The sequence below is a fragment of the Mus caroli genome, chromosome 1 (genome assembly GCF_900094665.2).
Source record: "Mus caroli chromosome 1, CAROLI_EIJ_v1.1, whole genome shotgun sequence".
In the NCBI taxonomy this organism is placed as follows: domain Eukaryota; kingdom Metazoa; phylum Chordata; class Mammalia; order Rodentia; family Muridae; genus Mus; species Mus caroli.
Window position 1 is genome coordinate 112787507 of NC_034570.1, and position 9185 is coordinate 112796691.

General features: G+C 44.4%; 1 long non-coding RNA gene across 1 annotated transcript; it reads left to right on the forward strand.

Moving 5' to 3' along the window:
• The first annotated feature begins 2197 nt into the window (after positions 1 to 2197).
• LOC115030381 lies at positions 2198 to 2928 on the forward strand. The gene is made up of 2 exons (XR_003835971.1): positions 2198 to 2373; positions 2724 to 2928. It is a non-coding gene; the product is annotated as an uncharacterized LOC115030381 (long non-coding RNA).
• The last annotated feature ends 6257 nt before the right edge of the window (positions 2929 to 9185 follow it).

The following is a 9185-nucleotide window of genomic DNA, read 5'->3' on the forward strand; positions in this document are numbered from 1 at the left end:
ACCCCTGTTCCCCCTGCTCCTCTTCTTGAAGACTAAGATGACAGGCATGCACTTCTACACCCACTTTTGCATGGTGATGGGAACCAGAGCTTCATGCATGCAAGGCAGGCGTTCTGCCGACTGAGCTACATCTGTGGTCCATTTCTTTAGGACTTCAGTCAAAGTTTTCTTTGAGTTCAACTGGATTTTACCTGTGTCATTTGTGCAGATCCCCCCAGTTTCCTCCTTTCTATTTTATTTTAGCTCTATGAAGATTTACTATTTGTTTCCCCTCTAAGGTGGTAAGCCTTCATCTCCAGATTCACCTTAGAGGGCTCAGAGAGAACTGAGACAACACCCCCTGGGTTCATACGCTTTTAGGGTTGGCCCCAGTTATAAAGTGTAATTATGGTGCCTTCTTGCCTGATGCTAGAGACAAGTCTGAGGAGGCCTCTCGGACATTCCTGTGCATTCCGTGGGCCTGTAACTAATTGCAGTGCTGATGATGAGCAAGTCCTTCAGAAGGCCTCTGCTGCTGAGGCCTTGCTTTCTGTAATGCCTACATACCCCGTGAATTTAATTACCACCGTCTTGGTGCCTGACAAATGTGCTTCACTTATAAACCTTATATTTATGTTTGGATAGGACTGGAGGCTGTGTGTGTTGTAACTACTACACCCCAGACATGCACGAAAACAGCCTTTTGAACTCACACTGAGTATGTGGTTTAATGACCCATAGCATGTGATATTCTTTTCTTGGTTGGGAAACTATTTTTCAAGTTCTGTTCTCTCGAAACCCCTTTTTTTCTCCCTTCCTGCCTCCCTCTAAATTTTTGTAATGCTGTGTTTCCTCTGGAAAGATTAGGTAAGAGGGAACACGTGTGTGAAGTCCTGGCTGATTCCCCTGTGCTGCAGGCTGGTGAGACAGAGGCCAAAGGCCAAATGACTTCAGCACCTGACGAGGGTGTGGATCTCATTATAACTGCAGGGTCTGGGGATCGAATGGGTGGCTGAAAAAAGTCAGCAGACTTGCTGGATGCCTGGTCAACAGTTTGTGCAAAAGCAGGTCTTCGGCGTGGCCAGTCAGTCATTCCAAACTAATTTTGTTTCAGCAGAAAGCCCCTCCGCCTGCCCCTGTCCACAGCCCTTTTCCCTCACATAGTGATTTGTGGACTTTGGAGGAGATTATCTTCTTCAATCTTTCTTTTATAATAAGTAGGCTATTATTACTCGTCTCACTGCAGCGAGAAGTATATGACAAAAGGGCCTTAGGGAAGAAAGGGGTTATTTGGGTTCATTGTTTGAAGGTGCAGCCCTCCATGGTGAGGAAGGCGTGGTGATACAAGCACGCATCCACTGAAGTCAGGACGCAGAGAGAGATGGGTGCCGGGGAGCAACTCACTTTTTCTCCCTCTTATTAAATCCACGATCCCAGCCCATAGGACCGTGCTACCCACACCATCTTCCTGAGGTCTTCCCACTTCAGCCACCTTAGAAACTCCCTCACAAACATGGCCAGGGCTTGTCTCCTCTGTGATTCTAGACCTACCAAGTTGATAACCAGCATTAACCACCCCAGATGGTCCTTGGAGTGTTTCCCTAGGTCTCAAAATTGGCCAGAGCACTTCGGTTTGTGTGCACTCTCATGAGATGGCGCACATGGATGCAAGACACAAGTCTTCATGTCCTCTGATCTGAGCACTTGCTTCATGTTTTGTGAAAGACTGCTTGGTCTTTAAGATCTAGTTGTGGCCTTTGAAGAGTGCACTGAAGACTGGGGAGCTGAAGCTCACATGGATTAACATGTGTGTAGCCGTGGTCAGCGTATCCTGTGGTGGAGTGGTAGAGCAGCACCGTAGGGTGTGAAGCTGAGGAAGGATGCTCTACTCAGTGGACAACCGAAGGGAAGTGTAGATGTAGCTTCTAGGAGCGCCTGGCCTCCAAGGTACAAAGCTCAGAGCAACAGAACAGGAATGAGAGTGAGCCACTGTGCAACCATGCAGGCAGAGAGTGCATTTGGCCCCACAGGGCAGGAACACAATGTTCCTGTGAAAGTCTAAGGTGGCTGCTTCTTGGCCCAGGGGATGGAGATGTGCCAAAGGTTTTAAATTAGGCAAGGAGGAGGAGACAATGAAGATAACTTGTTTTGGGCAATGGCATCATCAGAGACACGGCATCAGCTTGGACTTTTGGACAGACTCTCAGCATAGTAGACACAGAATATTCTGGGGGCGGATATCTCACTTTATGAGTGCTCTGTTGGTGTGAGATCTGCAGTAAGAGCTTTGAGAATGCCTGAAGTCATTGCCTCTTGTCATCTTGAGAGGTTTGTTCTGATGGTTCGTTGTAGCAGGAGAGTCAAGGGCAGTTAGGATTCTCCCTATTTAGAAAGGTAAGTCAGAGGCAAGGAGAGAGAGACAGCTACCCCTGAGGCCAGGAGCTATCAAGTGAGTGGCATGAGCCTGCTGGCTGCCTCTAACCTGACCTCACTCATTCCGGGACTGACTTGCATGTTCCAAGTTGTGAAGTTCTTGGCTGCACTTTATAGGTCCAGGAAGGTCTGCCTAGCTGCCTGCCAGCTTGTGTGAGGGAGGGTTCGATGTGAGCATGGCATAAAGAGCATGAAGGGGGAGGGGAGGAGGACACATGTTCTTCTAAGGTGTCACCTGCTTCTGCCTTGCCATTTGGAGCCTCCTTTGGATGGTCTGGTCACTTTTGGCTTTGTTTTGTCTTCCATTTAAGGAGGAGAAATGCAGCCGGCTTGAGGAGGGTCCTGTTGAGCTGATTACCATGAGCCGCCCCAAACCAGAACTGATCAAGCTCTGCTGGCAGCGTCTTTAGAACTTGGGTGGCCCCATTCGAAGCTGAAAAAAAATCAACAAAAGGGCAAGGGTGGGGAGATTTCATGCACACCCTTGAATAAAGGAGTGATGGTTTTCAAACTCTATTTCTGATACATTTTCTAAATTTTGATGACATCTCTGGCTTAAGCCCTGAAAGTTTGTGACATTCTCTGATCAAGCATTTTCTTTGGAGATTGGCTTGATTATGGGCTTCGGCCCTGAGTGATTTTTTTTTTAAACATAAGAAATCAGCTCATCTAGTACTCAATAAAATCCCCCTTTCCAAAGGAAGGGCCCTGGCTGGAAGATGTTATGGCTTGGAGCAAGAGAATAGGGCACGGTACTTAGGGAAGCTCCACATTCGGGAGGCAGAAGATAATTTAGAACTTATTTATTTTAGCACAGCTATTTATTTTCCCATAGGACCTATGCTCTCCCCTGCCATGGGATTTTGACTGGTCTCACAGGATCCCTTCCTGCAGCGTGGGCCTCAAATCCAGTCAGAGAGCAGTTGGTGACCTTCACAGTCACCCTGTCACTAGTGCACTAGGCATGCATTGCCTGGCAGGCTGTGTCATAGTCGGTGACCACCTGGTCTAAAGAGTAGCAATGTGGACATGTGGATAGAAAGGAGATTTACTGAGTTCTTGCCATGGTACAGACCTTGATGTTCATTCTGATTTTTCTGGCACTTTATGGCTTTTTTCTGGAAAGCTATAGGAATCCAGTAATGGCAGAGGCACAACCTTAGGCATAGCTCATCCTGGCTGCCACAAAGAGGACGGGATTGAACCCAAGGAGGAAGCAGAACAATTGTGGACAACAGAAGCCTCCTCAATTTGGCAGGGGCCATGGGAAAACAATAGCTTTCCTGAGAGCGGCTCTCCTAACATTTGCTTCCTGTGTCCCCAGCATCCAGTGCTCATGAGATGACCAGGCTCGTCTCACAACGCAACCTAAGTATGTTCAGAGATATAAACTAGGCTATAGTTGTACTGACTTGAACACAGCCAATCTTGTCACAGATGTAACCCAAATTTCAGTCTTCAAAGATGTTTACCATACCATGAGTTTTATTTGTAAAATTACAGAAAACATTTATATGTCAAAATGCGAAAGTCTTTTGGTTTGGATGGAATGTTTGGAATTTGGAAAATCATGTCTAAGTGACTGGTGATGAAGTAAATTCTACTAACATAATAAGTGCATAAGCAACACACATTAATGTGCCTGGTTCTGCTTCTGTTCCCTCATGGATACACACCCAGAGCAAAGGAAGAGGGGACTATGGAGCGGCCGGTCAAGAGCTCCTTAAGTTTGACTTAGGAACATTGCCATCCGTTCCTTCTACAGTATCCTTTCAGTTTTATACTGAGGAGAGGTAGAAGTTTTCAAATCAGAAGATTAAAAAATTATAACAGAAGAGGGCACAGACACCACAAGAAGATGGGTCCCATGTCAAAGAGTTCAGTGCTGCTAGCCTCTATTGCCCACAGCTTCTTCATCAGTAAAATGCATGCAGTGTAATGTCTCTTGGCTAGTGATAGCCTGTAATATATGTCAAACATAATATATGACATGAAGGTGCTTTGTAGCTTCAGGAGCATATGAAGATATATTGTGTTATTATTATACCCCTTTCCCTCACTGTGCTTGTAAGTGGCTACTTAGTTCCCTGGGTGAACCTCAGTAGATGGAAGCCTAGTGGAGAAAACAGGGCGGAGGGGGGTGTTCATCAACTTCACACCTCTGTGACAAAATTCCCCAGAAAGTCAACAGAAGGAATGATGCCTTTAAAAGTCTTAGTTTTAGCCCATGTTAGGATGACTGTTAATTTTGGGCTTCTGATGAGGAGTGTTTTTAATCTCATGGCACACAGGAAGCAAAGAAAGAAGAGGTGCTGGGCCTAAGGAAAGAGAGTAAATAAACTCCATGCATAGGTATTAAGATTTGAGTTTGATCCCCTTAGCCCACATGAAGAAGCTGAACATGGCAGCATGCACTTGTAATCCCAGTGCTGGGGAAGTGGAGACAGGGGAGTTTCTGGCACTCACTGGCCAGCCAACCCACTCTACTTGGTGAGTTCCAGTCCTGAGAGAGGCTCTGTGTCTAAAAACAAGGTGGGTGGATCCTGGAAAAGAACAGCTGAGGTTGTCCTCTGGCTTCTGTATGCATAGGCACATATATGCATGTGTACCACACACAAATTAACATGTATGTATATATATATATATATATATATATATACACACACAAGGAGAGAGAAGGAGGAAGAGGAGGAAGTAAGGTCCCCATGTTCCCTTCAATGACAAACTCTTCCCCAATGATATCACTTCTCTCTAGTCCTCAACTCTGAAAGGCATATTCCTTTGGGGTGGGTATTTAGATGTAAACCATAGCAAGTTACTTATCTTGGCTTAAATGGGGACAGTCAGGTCTGGACATACATAATTTCATTATGTGTAAGAGAGAAAGGAAAGGGGTTCTTGGGATTTTAGGCTATTAGGCAATGAAAGTGGGCAACAAGGGATAAGTGTGTGTGTGTTTAGGAATGCTTGTGTGTGTGTGCAGGCACATGTAAATGTAAAGGCAAGAGGTTGGCCTTGGATGTTGTTTCTCAGGAGCAATCCACCTTATTAGTTTAGATGACATCTTTCACTGGGACCTGAGGCTTGCCTAGTAGACTAGAGTGGCTGGCTAGTGATTCTCCTGTCTACACCTCCATAGCATAGAGATAACAAGCACATACTACCACACTTAACTTTTTATGTAGGTTCTGGACACTTAGCAGAGTATACTTATATGCCAAGGACTTCACTATCTGACCCATCTCCTCTTCCCAATGGGGCCTTTTACCATCGTTGTTAACAAAACATTAACCATTCGGGTGAAGGGGACCAAGAAGAGGAAGAGAACCCACACCCAAAATGGTTACAAGGAAGGCTGAGGAGACAAGCCAACAGTTGTGAACATAACCAAGTGGCATATACAAAATAGCACCATCACATCTACATTAAGTGCAAGTCCTATTCCATGTTGACCCTACCAAGCATTGATTCTGGTTCCTGCCAACTGTAAGACATACAATAAAGATATGGCTAAGACCACCAAGAATGTATGTGTGGAAATGAGGACCCAGGACATTGGGGAGGCCTGGGAGAATGGGTGATCAGAAAAGGGCTTGGGCATAAGAGTAAAATGTCCAGAGCAGAGAGAATAGGAGACACACAGATGAAGATGTATTTAGGGGACAGGAAATAGGCAACTTCCTCTGGTTTGAAAGTCTCTAGTTGAGTTGTTTTGAGCAGGTCATTGAACTCAAATCTAATTGTTTCTTCAGTAAAAATGGGGCCAACAATATTTCTTAAGCTGCTGGGTTGATTAAATGAGGGCAGAGACCAAGTTCCAGGCATAGAGTAAGTGTTCAAAAACATTAATTTCCTTTTCTTTTGCTTTCCCCCCTTTTCCTTTGAGGCACATAATGTCTAGTTCAGGACCAATGATTGCAAATTGGTGGCTCATGAGCCAGACCTTGCCTGTAGATTTGTTTTGCTTGGATTGCAGAATTCTGGCTCACACTAGGTCTTAAAAAATATTTTGAATTAGTTGGCAACATTTGAAAATTAGAAGATTTCATATAAATATACAAATTTCTGGCTTCTCTTGAAAAATAAGACCTGGCTTCAGCAGGTCCCTGCCTTACCACTTGGCAGCACAGCCTGGAATTGAGTTGGGCTGCTTCTGTGAGTGAGTCCCGTGTTCCCCAGTTCTACACAGTCCCATAACTTCCTGCGGAGCCCCTAACAGTGAGGCAAGTGTCAGCTGCAATTTATCACTGCATCTGTACTGCTTTTTTTTTTTTTTTAATTCTTAAATTGAGTTAAGAGCAGGGTAGAAATTCTTTTTATAAGAAAAGCAGAAAATTGAGAGAATGGCCAAGAACATCACCAGTTTCAAAAAGAAAAGGAGAGAGTGTATTTCTCTGAGGAAGAAAGAAAATTCCTATTTAATATCCAAAGAGAACATAACTGTTTTCAGAGAGTTATATGGCCTGTCTCACTCACTTCTGTAACATGCCTGGTGTTTATGAACATTTGAGTTCACGGCTTCTGCCATGAGCCCTTTCTAAGCAGTCCTATCTATCTGTGGAAAGCACCAACACCTGAAACTTATTTCCATCCATGAAAGGGAAACGTAGCCAAAGTTGAAGGAAGAGGGGCTGGAGATGACTCAGTGGGTAAGAGTTCTTGCTCTGTAAGCATGAGGATCTGAGTTCAGAGCTTCAACATCCATGTTAAAGGCTGGGCACGGGTGAACACCTGAAGCCTCAGCTCTGTGGAGGGCAGAGGAATGAGAATCTCTGGGGATTTCTGGCTGTCAGCCTCCTTCAGATTGAGAGAGTGAGACTCTGTCTCAAGGAAAATGATGGAGAAGATGGAGCAGGACACCTGATGTTCTCCTCTGGCCTCTGCACATTCACCCTCCACCACACACAAACAACACCCTGCCCTCCACCCCACACAAACAACATCCCACCTACAAACAAACAACACCCTGCACCTCAACATACCCCCCCCCAAGACAAAACAGAAGGAAGGAAATGAAGCTACAGGAACTCACGGTGGTTGACATGAAGTCCATAAACTGGACTTCTGGACAAGGTTTATAGGCTCCCTGGGTATCTGTCCATTCTCCATGAGACAGCGTCCTTTTGAATATTTTGATGTTTGGTCCTTCAAGAGTTTCCTGATTACTACCCCAGACCTAAGGTGCCTAGCAGAGGGAAAAGAAGACTTTTGAATATCACCTTCCTATGGAGATATAATAGAAATTTCCTACTTTACTTAGCTAAAAGGAACTAATGAGCTTAATTTTAACACATTATTTTATCTTACCAGTATGGTTGCTCCTTGGTGGACCATGAGGTTGCATCCCGACAAACATTAAACATATCAAAGTGTCCAGCACTGAAGACACATTCAAGCTCAGGGCTGGAGATGTGTGTAGGGGAGGGATCATAAGGGCCTGCTCCACTTTGGGGTAATTTTTAGGCAGTTAATGGGGGATAGGGGGGATACTTTCTTCAGTGATAGAGCACAGGTAAGCTGCCGACGCTTTGTTAGTAACCTCAATCAAACTCATTGTTCGCCAAATTAGCCTTGAGTGGAATAATGTCTTCACTCTGTCCTGTGGCTTAGCTTAGCTTATTTCTGGTGTTGTGACAATTATCTCAAGACAAAGCTACATAAGGAGAGGAAAGAATTTATTTGGCCCAGATTTAAATTTCAGAAGTTTGGGTTTTACTTGGTATAGATTGCTTTTGCCCCACCCCGAAGTTGAAAATTAGTTAAGAACTAGTTAAGTATCCAAAAGGCAGTATATTATTTGTGTGTGTGTGTGTGTGTGTGTGTGTGTGTGTGTGTGTATGTGTGTGTGCACATGTGTTGCATGTTCAAGTGTATGTATGGACACATGTTTGTGGAAATCAGAGGACAACCTTGGTTCTCATTCCTTATGGGGACAACCTTGGTTCTCATTCCTTATGGGCTGGCTACCTTGTGTTTTGAAACAGGGTCTCTCATAGGCCTGGAATTCTCCAAGTAGTCTAGGTTGGCAGGTAGCTAAGTCCAGGGAATCCACCTGTCTCTGCTTCCTTAGTTTGGGGACTCTAGGTGCTTTCTTTTCAACTTAATCAGTAAGCAAGTAGTTTGAGGACAACATCATATACTTCTTCATTGTAAACTCTTCTAGAGAGAAGCAGAAGCTTGGTAGATGACAGTCAGTAAAGTAAGGTACAAGATTTTGATCCCTAAAATCCATGTATAGAAAAACTGGATGTGGAGATGTGTTTATAATCCTATTGCCAGAGAGGCAGAGATGGGTTGGTCTGTGGCACTGGATGGCCTGATAACCTAACCTAGCTAGGAAGCTCCAGGACAAGGAATGACTCTGTCTCAAAAACCAAACCAAACCAAACCAAACCAAACCAAACCAAACCAAACCAAACCAAACCAAACCAACAACACCCAAAGTGAGTGTTTTCCGAGGTACAGCTGAGGCCATCCATCCTCTGATGTTACAAGCATAGATGCACATGGGCACACACATGCACACAAAATAGACTCCTCAGAAAGCTGATGACATGGGATGCTATAGCAAGCCAGATTGTTTTCCTTGATCAAGAAAATATCTAATAAAAAATATAGCTTTTTCATTCAAATAAAACAATGAGTTTTTCCATGATGGAAAAGTCACAGAGCTAAGCTTTCAAAAACAGACATTGACTTTTGGCTGCTCCCATTGAACCTTCAAGGTCAAAGATCCAATTGAATCTGACATTGGGTGTCAACAGGCATTCATT